This window comes from Lithobates pipiens, unplaced genomic scaffold (genome assembly GCF_037356315.1).
Source record: "Lithobates pipiens isolate NorthernLeopardFrog02 unplaced genomic scaffold, aLitPip1_a1.2 Scaffold_3, whole genome shotgun sequence".
Taxonomy (NCBI): domain Eukaryota; kingdom Metazoa; phylum Chordata; class Amphibia; order Anura; family Ranidae; genus Lithobates; species Lithobates pipiens.
Window position 1 is genome coordinate 166,130,285 of NW_027507790.1, and position 15,529 is coordinate 166,145,813.

The 15,529-nt window shown below is 46.0% G+C and overlaps 1 long non-coding RNA gene across 1 annotated transcript in view; it reads left to right on the top strand.

Moving 5' to 3' along the window:
• The first annotated feature begins 7,127 nt into the window (after window positions 1-7,127).
• The window catches only part of LOC143940007 (uncharacterized), an 88,629-nt gene continuing 80,227 nt past the window's right edge, over window positions 7,128-15,529 (top strand). The window contains exon 1 of the long non-coding RNA XR_013263798.1: window positions 7,128-7,384. This is a non-coding gene — a long non-coding RNA (uncharacterized LOC143940007). The remainder of the gene's footprint in view (window positions 7,385-15,529) is intronic.

Genomic DNA, 15,529 nt, shown 5'->3' on the forward strand with positions numbered 1-15,529 from the left:
GTGTTTCTAACTGTAGGGGGATGGGCTGCCAGGGACATGAGAGAGGCCTGCTGTTCTTGATCACTGGGAACAGCAGATCTCTGAGATGTCTCCTGTCAGAATGGAGATTCGCCTTGTTCTCAATGGCAGTGACCTACCTGACCCACACTTACCTACCTGACATTCACTGATCTACTTGACCCCCACTGACCTACCTGACATACAATGACCTACCCATACATACAGTGACCTGACCAGACTTCAGGTGATCTCCTCCTGCAGCTCAGCCATACTGTGCGGCTCCCCCATCATCATCACAGTAGGCAGTAGGCAGCAGGCAGCCAGAGTCAGAAGAGGAGAGCTGCCTGCCCGAGCGCTGAGTGGGGATCTTCTCATAGTGGCACGGCATTGTAATTCCCACCTTCTGGAGCCTGCAGCGCCTATGATGGATGTCACATGTCCCGCGGTCCCAGCATTGGACCAGTGAGATGTCCATCATAAGCGCTGCAGGCTCCAGAAGGCGGGACCTGCTATGTCACTTGGCCACGCTCAGAGTCATATCGCTCCCTGCTCAGGCTCAGGGCTAATAATAGAGCTGTGAATGTCTGAGACCCAGGCTTTTTGGTGGTCCACTCAGGGCTCCATCCCCTTTCAGCCCCCCCTCCCGATGCCACTGGTTGGGAGGTATGATCTAGGCACTTCTGTCTGCAGCGTGAGCGGATAACAGTATCTGATTTTTGCAGACTTGCCCTCTGCTGTCCCGGACTGTTTCTGTATTCCCCTAGTGCTGGGCTTGGTTTACTAACATCACCTTTCTGAGCTTAAACAGAAGCATTGTGGGAACTGTAGTCTTCTGAGCAGACATCACTTATCATGAACTACACCTCCCAGCAAGCCATTTGCTTCAAAGGAGAATTGTGGGAGAGACTATAAAGGAATCTGCTGACCAGGCCCCACGTTCTCTTGCTTCCTGGATCCCATCATGTGAGCATCAGCTCGCTGCTAAGTCTGTTTTGCAAAAGAAGAGGCTCTCCAGCAGAATGCCACTGACAGTGGTGCTTACAATCATGATCAGGTTTTATTTATGTAAAACCTTTACCCCAAAAGGAACACAGCTGTCTTCTGTAACTAATTATAAAGTATTAGTTGGAGTTTAGCTTCAATTTGTTAGTGTATCTAAATCTGCTAATACATCTAACACTCCCCTCCCCCCAGACCAACAATACAGCCGTCCAAAGGTGCCCCCTGTGCTCCTTCATCCAGAGTGGGGATGTGTTACTGGCCAGATCACCAGGTAAAAACAAAGGGGAGAAAGCCTAAAAAAACAAAAACAAATGCAGCCACCACATCCAATTACGTAAAATGCAACTGCACTTGCAGAGTGTGCAGTCTATGTAGCTTTAGTAAACCAAGCTCTGTAAGTAAAGGGGGACTCTGCTTACACTGACGTAGACAGAGCATTCTGCGTAATCTGGGCCAATAATACAAATAAAGGGGGAGATCAGACAAGTCATTAGAATTTTTATTACATGTAACATGTGTGGTAGTTTATGACTCTAGATCAAGGGGAGAGCAATCCGTAATCATGGCTACACGCTACAGGTCCTCTTTAAAGCCCGGCGGAGTCAGACTACAAACTGGGTGTCTGGTGTGGGAGATCAGCTTATTTTTTATATCTCACATTTAATACTCAACTGTTATTGGGTCACTGTACAGGTATCTGCACCCCCCTCCCCCCTGAAAGGTGCCAATTGTGGCGCCGGTGGGGGGGAGGGTTCCAATGAGCGGAAGCTCCACTTTAGGGTGGACCTCCGCTTTAAAAAGTTGGGAGGTATGGGGAAGGGGTTAACATTAGGGGTGATCAAGGGGTTAACTGTGCTCCCTGGGTGTGTTTCTAACTGTAGGGGGATGGGCTGCCAGGGACATGAGAGAGGCCTGCTGTTCTTGATCACTGGGAACAGCAGATCTCTGAGATGTCTCCTGTCAGAATGGAGATTCGCCTTGTTCTCAATGGCAGATTCCCGTTCTGCCTCTGTTTACAACGATCGCGGGCCACGCTCCCGCAATCTCACATGCACAGTCTGACGTATGGGTACGTTGGTTCGCACAGGAGAGCTGACCTACCGCAGTTTATGTGCGGTGGCTGGTCGACAAGACTACCTAAGACCTCTCTCCGTCCAGCGATGTCCATGAGTCCCTCGGCCATCTTAGACTCTCCCTCCTGATTGGCTGAGACACAGCATCGGCGCAATTGGCTTCTGCTGTTGTCAATCAAAGTCAGTTAGCCAAATCAGGAAAGAGAGGGGGCGAACCGCGGCTCCTTGTCTGAATGGACACATGGAGCTGCAGCTCAGGTCGGGTGCCCCCATAGCAAGCTGCTTGCTTGGAGGGTATTCTGTCAAAACACCCAACTCATCAAAATCTCCAATTCCACTTCCGATTTCTCTCCAGCAGCAGTAATTGCAGATTTTGATGACTTGGCTGTTTTCACGGAACACCGGCCGCATATACACTACGGTAAATGACGAGTTGGCTGTTATGACAGAACACTGGGTAAGGAGTAAAAAAGTTGTCACCGCCTTGGAGGCAGCCATGTTGATGGGTACTAGCAGGTGGACTCATTATATTGTGTACCATACTGCATAAGCTGCCGGTGTTCTGTGAAAACAGGCAAGTCGTCTAAATCTGCAATTACTGCTGCTGGAGAGTCACGGGAACTGACGTAATTGGAGATTTTGACGAGTTAGTCTTTTGACAGAACAGGGGCACTCAACAGGAGGAAAGGGGTCTGGAGCAGTGAAGAGGGACCTGAGAAGAGGAGGATCCTGGCTGCCCTGTACAAAACCACTACACAGAGCAGGTCAGCATAACATATTTAATTTAAAGTAGAACTATAGGTAAAACTCTTTTTTCTCATTTTTGATTGAGGGTTACAACCCCTATCAGATATTTTTTTGTTGGCACCCATGTCCCATTGGGGAGATTTCCCTTCACTTCCTGTCCATAGCCAAACAGGAAGTGGGTGGAAATCCCTGAAATTATAGGAAATTCTTGGGGACACCTCTGTTACATTTCTGAGGACAACCCAAAATTTGGGATTTTATTTAACTTTCACTTTCAATGATAAGGGTAAACAGGACAAATAGAGAGGGTGAATCTTCTCAATGGAGGCACAACCAGCAGAGTGTTCTAATCCCTCTCCACTCTATCCAAGACAAGAAAAAAAAGTTTTGCCTTTAATTAGACTTTAATATGAACAATCTGGAGGAAAGAAGGGACATGGCTGAGACCTTTGAATGCACCATGGGGGGGAGGTAAAGAACAGGAGGACAGTATTTTCAATATGAAGCCAAGATCAAGAACAAGGGGGCATAACCCAGACTAGCAAACTACAGGTGTTTTAGAAGAGGAGCATTTACAGGCTGAAAAAAATTATAGCTTGACGTGTTTTAGGCACGTTAACCACTTGCCTACTGCCCCGTGTACATATACTGCGGGTGGCGGCTCTCCTGGGCGAAATCATGCACAGGTACGTGATTTCGCTCTTCCAGGTCTAGGAAGCCGATGAATGCTGGGACCGATCGTTCACAAGAGAGGCAGAACAGAGGTTTACCTATGTAAACAAATTAGATCACCGTTCTGCTAGTAGGGAAGACAGAGATCTTATGTTCCTGACACAATTTTGTACAGGTCAAAATGTCACCAGTGTAAAAAGCAGAAAAACGCCCCAAATCTGCCTTAAAAAAAGTTCCAGAACTTTTTTGAGCTTCAGGGGTTTTGGAGTTTCTGGCTTCAGGCATTTTGGAGTGGAGATGTGAACCATCTTCATAGGGAATAATTGATTTTTTTCTCCTCCAGCGTTTTGTAGCTTCAGGCTTCAAGCTACAAAACGCTCAGATGTGACTGGGGCCTTAGTGTCAGATTTGTCGGCCTCAATGTCACAGTCCCAAAATCGCTGATCGTATGCGAGTTGGGAGGGTACCCCTCCTCTTGTGTATGTGCTCATGAATGCCCAGGACCAGGCGGTGCCGCAGTCACATGAAAGTCAACATTAATGCAGGACCCCTGCTTAGAGATGAGCCATTCACTGGGTTCAGTAAGGCACCATTCACACCTGAGCGATTTTCTGCTTGAAGCTTGTAGCTCAAAAATGCTCAACAAGCAAAAATCCTGTTCATTTCAATGCCTTCTGTTCACATCTGAGCGTTCTGTCACCTGAAGAAAAACGCCTGAAGCTCAAAAAAGTACATGCGCCTCGTTTTGGCAGATTACAAGTGCATAGTTGGCAACAAATTTCTAGGAACACTTTTTTGTCTGTAGGCGGAATCTTATAATTAGCAGAGGGGGCATTCATTGTAGGCATAATATATTGGGGGGGGGGGGGGATGTGGCGCGCCCTGACAAAAATGGCCATGGTTTAAACAAAATATTGGGCTTGGTTTAAAGGGGGTGTGGTTAGAGTCTGAGATGAAAGAAGGATGGAGGGAGAAGGAAGAGACTGATGGAGAAAGAGGGAAAAAGAAAGAAAGATTGTTACTTGTGGCCAGAGATGCAGCGCTCACATGTAAACAGTGATATAGCTTGTTACTTGTCACCAGAGCTGCAGTGCGCTCACTTGCCACCAGAGATGCAGCGCTCGTTTGTCACCAGAGATGCAGCTTGTTACTTGTCACCAGAGATGCAGCTTGTTACTTGTCACCAGAGATGCAGCTTGTTACTTGTCACCAGAGATGCAGCTTGTTACTTGTCACCAGAGATGCAGTGCGCTTACTTGTCATCAGAGATGCAGTGCGCTTACTTGTCATCAGAGATGAAATGTTCACTTGTCACCAGAGATTTAGCTCACTCATCACCAGAGATGAAGCACTCATCTCCAGAGATGCCGCATGTGTTTGTCACCAGAGATGCAGCTTACTTGTCACCAGAGATGCAGCTTACTTGTCACCAAGATGCAGCGCTCACTTGTCACAAGATGTAGCTTGACACTATATTCTGATACCCCCATGATGCTGTGTCACCAGAGCCGCCGCTAGAGGTTCAGGGTCGGCCCTGATGATATTGTCTCCGCCTCCATTTTTGCAAAGAGCAGCTCCCATGGAGGCCGAGGGCAACAAACAAGCTGCTGGGCCCTTCAAAACACGTCAGCCGGCAGTAGCCCTCAAAATCTTCTCTATGACCATCTGGAGTCTGTTTTCGTCAGACCGATTGGCATCATGGGAAGGCTATTTATATTGCGGTGTTCTTTCACGTTTGTGAGTAGTTTTTAATTAACTCTTTTAATAAAATATATAATAATGCACAAGGTCAGTGCGTCCTCTTTTTTCCATTTCCTTTTCTCTCCCAAGAGGCAGAGCCCAGGTGGCAATGAAGGCGGGTGCCGATAAAAATGGAGCTGCCATCACCCTCCCCACCCCGTGGCTTGGCCCACAACCCGGGCTCCGCCTCTTGTTTCTTCCCTGCCTCGGCCTCAAGGAGAGCTGCTCTTCACAAAAATGGTGGTGAACCTGGATCTCTAGCGGCGGCGATGGACGATTCATCACGGACACTGGAAAAAGCCAATTTTCCATGAATTTTCCTGATACACGGTAAGACCCGGATTTAGTCCCAGGAAAATCAGGACTGTTGGTAAGTATGCAAGTGTTTTTGGCCCCATTGCCTGCAATAGAAACGTCTGACTTGTTTTGTTGCTAGTTTTTGGCTCAAACAGCAGCTCTCCACCCCAATTTTCTCTCCCTCTCCTCAATCTAGTGATTTCTATTGGCTAAACAAAAAGGCCTGAAGCTGTAAAACATTGAAATACACTTCTAAAACGCTTTAAAAATGCTTGTAAAAAGCTGAAAAACGCTAAAAAAATGCACAAAAAACACCAGTAAATCGCTACACTCAAGTGTGAATAGAGCCTAATGTAATGCACAGAACTCCTCTGTTAAAGTAGGATTTAGAAAAAATCCCCCATTTCCAAACGATTAACTGGCTGAAAAACGAACAAACTGTCTAAATGATGGATTTTTGGCTGATTTTTCGTATAGTGTATGGCCAACATAACTGTAATCAGCCTTCATTTTCCACTTGAATCCTTGAGATTGCAGTGAATGTGGCAGGTACACTAGGCTTGTACATGTAAATGTGAACTTGCCCACGTCACCATAAATCACACCCCTCATTCTGCAGCCAGCAAGCCATACATAACACACGGTATGATAGGTTACAGCCTTATAAATGCAAAGAATTTTAATATAAAGACATGCTGGTAGGTTATTCGAATCCTGTCTAAATTGACCCTAGTATGTATGAATGTGTGTTAGGGACCTTGTGTTGTAAGCTCCTTGAGGGTAGGGACTGATGTGAATGTACAATATATATGTAAAGCGCTGCGTAAATTGACAGAGCTATATAAGTACCTGAAATAAATAAAATAAAATAAATATAAATGCAAACGTGCAAAAGTGCAAGTGTCAGTGTCCACCAGTGCCAAATGTCGGGGACCAGCAGTGCCAAATGTCGGGGACCAGCAGTGCCAAATGTCAGGGACCACCAATGCCAAATGTCAGGGTGCCGAATGTCAGGAACCACCAGTGCTGCATGTCAGGGAACACCAGTGCCCATCAGTGCGGTATCACCAGTGCCTTATCAGTGCTCACAAGGGCCTTATCAGTGCCCATCAGTGCGGAGCCACCAGTGCTTTATCAGTGCCTATCAGTGCGGTGTCACCAGTGCCTTATCAGTGCCCATCAGTGCGGTGACAACAGTGTCTTATCATTGCGGTGTCACGAGTGCCTTATCAGTGCCCATCAGTGTGCAGTCACCAGTGCCTTATCGGTGCCCATCAGTGCGTTGACAGCAGTGCCTTATCAGTGCGGTGACAGCAGTGCCTTATCAGTGCGGTGACAGCAGTGCCTTATCAGTGCGGTGTCACCAGTGCCTTATCAGTGCTCATCAGTGCCTCCCTGCATCAGAATTGTGATAGACAGAGCAGAGCACGCTTTTCCAATGTGTAGGGAGGCGGGGCTGTAGGACGAGCGGTGTTTGCACATACAGATCTGTCAGCCTGAAATGCGCTCTGTCCTGATTATCTGTAATCTCCCCGAACTGGAGAGAGATGGCAGGCAATGGTGGTGGAAGGGATGGGGGTAGTGCTGGCAGGGAGGAGGAGGAGGGAGTGGAGGAAGAGGACTTCACCACTGCGTGTCCACGTAGTTGTACTTTCAAGATCGGCCGTATATCTTCATCGATTGTCCCACGCTCGGACCGCTACACACTCGCTGTCGATTATGGTGGAACGTGAGACGATCTGAGAAAGGGGTACAGGAGTTGGAGACGCCAGCAGAGCCTATTGAAGGGACCAGGAACAATCGTTTTGGTAGAAAGCTTGTACGATCTCCCTAAAAAGAGATCTTGTCAGCTGGTAAGCCTTACTGAATCTGGTGGTGGATGAACCTCTCTCTCTGGGCGCACCTGCTATATACTTGAAGGATGTTTTATGGAGTCACTTTAATGGACTAAAATTCATCTCCTTGTGTCTCTCTGTTTTGTGTTTTAATTTTGAGTAATTTTGCACTTTTTATAGTCACATACACTTTTCAGTATTTAAAAACAGGATATAATATGTCACATGATTATTCTGGTATTTTATAAGTTCTAGCGCAGCTTTATTTTTGGATTTTGTGTATTGTGGGTATCTCACATTGTGTTGCGGCAAGAATTTATTTTTATTATTATTATTTGTATTATTATTATTATTATTTTAAATCTTGCCTCACTGGTGCAGTTTTTTTTTTTCATTATTTGAACAATTTTTGGGACAGCACTGTTTTCCAATGATTTTTTAGGCACAGGACCAGGGACTGTGAGAACCCCCTCCGCCCACTACAGCAAGCCAGGTGGAAGTACAAGTCCATGCTCGCTTCAAGAGGATTATAAGGGGGGTGTGTCAGACCGCTGGCAGAGCTTAGGAGAGGGAAAGAAGCCAGCGGCCTTGCAAACAGGCAGGGGCGTTACTAGGTCTGCAAAAGATCTGTGGCTAGAGCCCATAGCAGCGGTCACCAACCTTTTTGCATGCCCGTAGGGGGGGGGGGGGGGACCAGTGGTAAGCAATTTTTCACAGGCAATGGCTGGTGTTGGCACTTCAATCATCATGGATTAATGATTGATATGGTGTCAGGGTGATTGAAGTGCATTATTTATATTGTTACATTCTAATATATAATGAAGTGGTTCAACTCACCATACTGCAGAATCAGTGGGAGCCCTGGGCGCGTCACTTGCCACATCTCCTGCCACCAGATGTGGATTGTCACTTGCCATGTTGTCTGCCACCATTTGCAGATTGTCACTTGCCACGTCTCCTGGCATCATTTGCGGAATGTCACTTGCCACTTCGCCTGCCGCCATTTGCAGATTGTCACTTGTCACGTCTCCTGGCACCATTTGCAGATTGTCACTTGCCACGTTTCATGGCACCATTTGCAGATTGCCACATCTCCTGCCACCATTTGCAGATTGTCACTTGCCACGTCACCGGCCACCAGATGTGGGTTGTCACTTGCCATCTGATGTGTATTGTCACTTGCCATGCCAGCCAGTGCCACCAAATGTGCATTGACACTGCATTGGTGGCAGGCTGACAGCACTGGTCCATTTAGTGAGAGCAGGAGAGGAGTGGTGATGTGGGGCGGGCAGTGAGAGATGTAATCTCGCTGCTACCCGCTGCACCTCCTACATTGAACCAAGGGGGTCTGGCTGCAAAGTGGAGCTCCACGATGACAGGAAGCATGTGATCTGCAATCCGCCGTGCTGTGAGGGCGGAAGAGTGCTGATGTGTGGCGGGCAGTGAGAGATGTCATCTCTCTGCTGCTCCCTGCACCTTGCTCCCAAATTGAAGAGGCCTGTCTGGGAAGAGCGCTGATGTGGAGCAGGCAGAGAGAGATGTAATCTCTGCTCGTCCGCCTGCCCACTTCTCTCCTTTCCTCTGCCTCTCTCATGCAGCCAGTCCACCTGCCGCAGCAGCGGCAATACGCTGGTTGGGTAGGGACCCTGTGGCAAGAGACTTGGGCTATAGACCCCAGACATAGTCTGACATAGTTGGTGAAGGTAGGAGATCAGCAACGAGAGCGTGGAAAAAAGTTTTTGCTCTGAGTTCTGCTTTAAGTATTCTGTCCCATGACACTACATACATTCACCTGATCAATGTTGCAGTCAGGGGGGGGCACCGCTGAGCCCATGCCCTCTCCACTAGTCCAACATATCTTTGGCACATCACTTCCAGTGACAGAACAGGGTCCCGCCGTGCACAAAGCGCAGACCTCATGTGTGCATTATATTAACTCCTTCAGCTCTCTGGTAGCATATGGCTGGATACATAGGGTCTCTGTCTCTGTACGGTGGGTCCCCAGTTACTCATATGGAAACTGACTGCTAGGGAGAGAGGCAGTGTACCAACCACCTCCCAAAGGAAAGCCTGTCACCTGAGCCTGGTACCTTGTGTGTGCTTTACAGGCACTGTTATGTATGCCATCCAGCCCTTTGAATAACTTCAGAACAGTTTGAGATGCTTTACTGATGTTCTCGTGGCATCACAAACTCTGGGTACAAGTATCACAGCCTCATAAATTATGTTCACAAATTCTCCCTCCCTAACTAATCTTTGGCTGCCCAGGCATATCTTTTCACTTAGTAGTCCATGTTTGGCAAAGTCCTTGCAGGTAGATTCCCTTTGGGTGGTTGTCAAGAATGGCTCCTTGCTACATTTTCCTCCTCTGAACTGGACCTTCTTCTCTTCCTATGTGGTCCCGCTTGCTCCCTGAGCCCAGCTTTCCCCCTGATTTATAGTCTGTACGGGATGGAGGGAAAAACTCAAAAAGCCTGGGATCCCAGACCCAGGGTTAACCCTTCTCTATCTGAGCAGCCCATACTGTCTAACTATTGGTAACCCACCAATTAGGAACCTGCCTACACGAGCGCCTTGCTTACCTGGGAAAAAGATGGCACCAGGATGCAGTATGGGAAAAAGACAAGCAGGAGGAGGCAGTGTGTTGTGTTTTTTCGGCAATGTTCTGCTGGGGAACCTTGGGTCCTGCCATTCATGTGGATGTTACATGGACATGTACCACTTATCTAAACATTTCTGATGACCAAGTACACTACTTCATGGCAATCACAGTCTCAAAACTCGAGGATCCCGGAAGTGACGTCAGCGGCAGGAGACAATAACCAGACAATAACCTGCCGATGACGTCACTTCCGGGATCCTCATGTTTTGAGACTGTGATTGCGGGCTGGTCTGTCAGTTCTCTTGGTGCTCCCTGCTCGTTTTCTCGTTGACATCCCCTGGTCCCCCCTGCTACTGGACACACACAGCCTAAAGAACTTGTATATGCCAGTGACCACAGCATTCATGCCGGACCACCTACATGGATATTAATGATATGCTCTGCCAGTCTACATATCTCGTAAGTGTTTTTAACCCTTTTTGGGGAAATTAAACAGCTTTTAATTCTACACTTAGAGGCGCCTTTTCTTTGTTTTTCTGTTTCCTATTCAGAGATTGCTTCTCTCCAGAAGTGTAGCCCTAAGTGGGGAAGATACCCTATTATAGACTTTCTGGTTCATAAAGACATCTGTTTTTGCTTGGTCCTGAAGTTCAGAGCGCCCTTACAAACTGTATCTGGATCAAAAATGTATGGATGATTGCGGTATACTCAATAAATCGCAAAAAAAAGGCAGATCACTTTGTATTTTTTTCTGCTGTGACTCTGTTTTGATTCTGTGTTGGCTACAAATTTCAATTTATTAGCAGTTCTTTTCAAACACTGACATCTCCAATATAATTCTTTCACCTTTTTTTTGTTGCGCAATGACTGGGCAAGGAGAGGGCAGCATAAGGGAAAATTTTGAAAAATTTAAATTTTTCTTTGTTTTTTTACCAACACCTCTTTTACATAGTTAGCCCTAGATTTTTACTGCAAAATAAAATAAAAAGAGACCAGCTGAGATGTAATCCATCTACGGCCGGTTTTAGGTTTTCTATAATTAACAGAGAGCATTGAACAAAGTAAAGCCTCGTACACACGATTGTTGGCCAACAGAGCGTGAGACTTTTGTCTGAAGGACGTGTGCCAGGAACTTGTCTTACATACTAAAGGTACACAATTGTCAGCCAACAAACACAAACGTAGTGATGTACTAGACGTACTACGAGACAATAAAGAGGAAGTTCAATTGTCAGGCGCCACCCTTTGGGCTCCTTCTGGTAATTGCGTGTTAGTAGAAGTTTGGTGAGTGTTGATTCCCGCTTTTCAGTTCATGCTTTTCAGTTCATTTCTGAACTGTCGTTCGTCAACCAACCATGTTGCGGAATCGGAGGAGGGAACATGCTATTATTGGGCTTGGAGTTATTAGTTTGACCCAAGTCCAGTCCATGAACAGGAGGAGGAGGATTTCTTGGACCAAAAAGTGGTTGCTTAATCGTGTCATATGTGTCATAAGCAGCCTAAGTGGTTGCTTAATTATGTCATGTGCCTTTGCTGCGGGAGCTTCTGGAGAATAATCCGGATGATTTTCAGAATTATCTCCGGATGACGGACCCCTACTTTCACCAACTCTTGGCATTGGTGACCCACTATAATAAGAAGCAGGACACCTGCATGAGGCTTGCAATTACTCCCGAGCAAAGGCTCATAGTCACCTTGCGGTACTTGGCGACGGGGAGAAGTCTCCAGGACCTCAAGTTTACCACTGGGATCTCCCCCCAAGCTCTGGAACTCATTATTCCAGACACCTGCTCAGCCATTATTCAAGTCCTGCAGAAGGAATTTAAGATCACATTCTATATAATAATGTTTGCTAATGTTTTGTATCAATTTGTTCATTCCATAATTATCAATATTGGAATATGCTATGAATGTCCTCTTTGCCATCATGCATGCTGTAAGCTTTTCCTGCTCCTTTTTTGGCCTACATGCATATTTTCCTTCACTTACCTCCCCAGCATGCTATACTGGCCCCATATACACCTAGCCCAGTAACAATGTTTTTTTGTCAGCTACATTTTTGGACTTACCCTAAACAACCCCTAAAATGTATCCAAATGTTCTTATTGTCCTCAAATTCTGGCAACGTGCAAGAGGCCATTTTATGTGTCACAAACTAATTTTGAAGCTTCCCTCCCCCCAAAAATGCTAAGTCAACAGATACAAATACTCTATCTGCTGACTTTGCAAAACCCATACACACTATCCCTCTTTTGTGTTCATATTTCTGGCTTAATTCACCAGACCATGTAGTGCAAGGGCCTGTCTGATTACCTTCACATTGTAACGTAGAATGTTTTTGTCTCCTATTATATTGATAGTTTATTTCAGAATGTCCAAATGTGCTGCAATTTGGACAGTGTGTATCCCTATTTTTAGATTATGACACTTCCTCCCTTGACCACTGGGCTGCCAATAGTGTAAGTAAGGAGGGGCTGGCCACCAGAGGGGTGAGGAATCAGATAAGTTGACCTTACACTTTGGTCTTTAAATACTCATTTAAGTTTTATCCTTATGTTGGCCAAGCATGTTTGTGTCAACTCTGCTTGCAATGTTATGTGCAGAAGTAGTAATTTATTTTTTATTTTTTTAATCCACAGTTTCCTTCCAACCCACAGCAATGGCAGGCGGTTGCAGCCCAGTTCCATCATCAGTGGGATTTTCCCAACTGTGCTGGTGCTATTGATGGAAAACATGTCCAGATTGTCCCACCAACCAACTCTGGCTCATATTATTTCATTTTGTGTCTGCCACATATGAGTTTTTGAATCTAGATGTTGGGAAGAACGGCCACAACTCTGATGGAGAAGTCATTATGCAGAAAGAATTCTACAAGTGGCTCCAGAATGGCACCTTAAACTTGCCACCTGCTGAGGAGAATGTTGAGGGACTCAAATTTAGTTTTTGTTGCAGATGAGGCCTTTGCTCTGGGGGAAACTTACAAAGCCATTTCCTATGAGCAACCTCACTCCAGACAGAGAATATTTAATTACAGGCTCTCTTGTGCCAGAAGGGTGGTTGAAAACACCTTTGGCATCCTCTCCAATTGGTTCAGGCTGTTTTAACACCAATTAACCTGGCACTGTACAAAATAAACCATGTGGTACTGTGCTGCTGTATACTCCATATTTTTTTTAAGGAGGAATGCTAGCAGCTACCTTGCCTCAGTGCCAACTGACATGGACCGTGTAGTGGCAGGCCCAGCTGAACAGGCTGCAGCTCGGCTGTCTGTGGGAGTGATGACGGCTCTAGAAAATGCCTGTGCTGGATCACCCTCCCAAAATGCCAAAGATCTACAGCAAAAATACCTGGATTATTTTGTGGGTAGAGGGGCAGTAGTTTGGCAGAAAATTGTAGCTGATCAGGAATAATATTTTTCTTTGATCCTAAATTCATATTTCATTTGAACTACTGTTGTCTGTATTTCTTATCTGTCTAATATTTTCACAAATAACCTTTATTTTGGACACTTGCTACAATAGTGCAAATGTTCCTTATTTGCTACATGAGGTGACACGATCTTCTTTAGCTAACTATTATGGTGTGCTGTGGGTCTGCTACACAAACAATGTTTTGGTTATTAATGGATCTATTGCAAGTTCAAAAACATTATGCCTTTTCAACTTAAATCTTTTGGAGGCATAAAATTTGCTGGAGTTGGCCACATTTAGGTGAACATTGTTAATGTAACTACAACAACTTAACAAATACACTGGCGTTGAGCATTGAAATAATAAGCCACACATTGTTTAGTAAACAACATTTTACTCAAAGCACATTCACATGTGCGTTTTAAGGTTTTAAACCAAACCAACATCTTGGTTAGACATGTGCATTCGTTTTCGTCCGAATGCATTTTTGTCCGAATTTCAGCTATTTTCGTTTTCGTTTTGACAAACGATAACAAAAGCACAAAATCCGAAAAACGAAAGATCCGACATAAATAAATGCTTTATTTTCGTTTTCGTTGTTACAACAGTTCGATATAGAATAGGAGATTCGACATGACTCTGACAACGTGTCTATAGAACCTATGGTCGAATGTGCCTAACCTTACCTCTATTAGTCCAAGATTATATAGAGAAAATATTCGACAGAGAAAAGATTTGACGGAGAGAAAAGATTCTGCAAGTTACTGTCCTAAAAAGTGTTTGGGGACCCGGGTCCTGCCCCAGGGGACATGTATCAATGCAAAAAAAAGTTTTAAAAACGGCCGTTTTTTCGGGAGCAGTGATTTTAATAATGATTAAAGTGAAACAATAAAAGTGTAATATTCCTTTAAATTTCGTAGCTGGGGGGTTGTCTATAGTATGCCTGTGAAGGGGCTCATGTTTCTGGGGCTTAGAACTGTCGCTGCACAAAGTGTCATTTATGCAGGAAAAAAAGTCCTTTAAAATCACTCGCAGCTATTATGAATTGTCGGCTCCCGTAATACAGAGAACACTCATTGAAAGTCATTGATAAAAAAATAAATAAATAAATTAAAAAAAAAGCGTGGGGGTCCCCCAAATTCAATTACCAGGCCCTTCAGGTCTGGTATGGATATTAAGGGGAACCCTGCCTCAAATTTAAGAAAAAATTTGACGTGGAGTTCCCCCTAAATATCCATAACCAGACCCTTCAGGTCTGGTATGGATATTAAGGGGAACCCCGCGTCAAATTTAAAAAAAAATTGACGGGGGGTTCCCCCTAAAAATCCATACCAGACCCTTTATCCGAGCACGCAACCTGGCAGGCCGCAGGAAAAGAGGGGGGGACGAGAGAGCGGCCCCCCCTCCCTCCTGAACCGTACCAGGCCACATGCCCTCAACATTGGGAGGATGCTTTGGGGGTCTGTGACCCCTCAAAGCACCTTGTCCCCATGTTGATGAGGACAAGGGCCTCATCTCCACAACCCTGGCCGGTGGTTGTGGAGGTCTGCGGGCGGGGGGCTTATCAGAATCTGGAAGCCCCCTTTAACAAGGGGACCCCCAGATCCCGGCCCCCCCCTGTTTGAAATGGTAAGGGGGTACAAAAGTACCCCTACCATTTCACAAAGAAAGTGTAAAAAAATGGTTAAATAAAACAAACACACTTTTGAAAAATTCCTTTATTAAAAATAAAAAAATAAAAAAAAGATTCCAGCGGCGGTAATCCACTCTTGCTATCCAGCGACGGACGGTCATCTCTCCAGCGATGTCTCATCTCTCCAGCGCAGCGAATCCTTCGTTCTTCTGTCTCCGCAGAGGAGACAATGCAAGGATTCCGGCTGCCTGACGTTTCTTATATACGGAGGGCGGGGCCACCCGTCACCTGACCCCGCCCCCCTCTGACACAAGGGGAAACCCGGGGTTCCCTGTGACGTATGGGTGACCCCGCACCCCTCTGATGTAACACAGGCAGGTTTCCGTTACATGAGAGGGGGGCGGGGTCACCCATACGTCACGGGGAACCCCGGGTTTCCCCTTGCGTCAGAGGGGGGCGGGGTCAGGTGACGGGTGGCCCCGCCCACCCTATATAAGAAACGTCAGGCAGCCGGAATC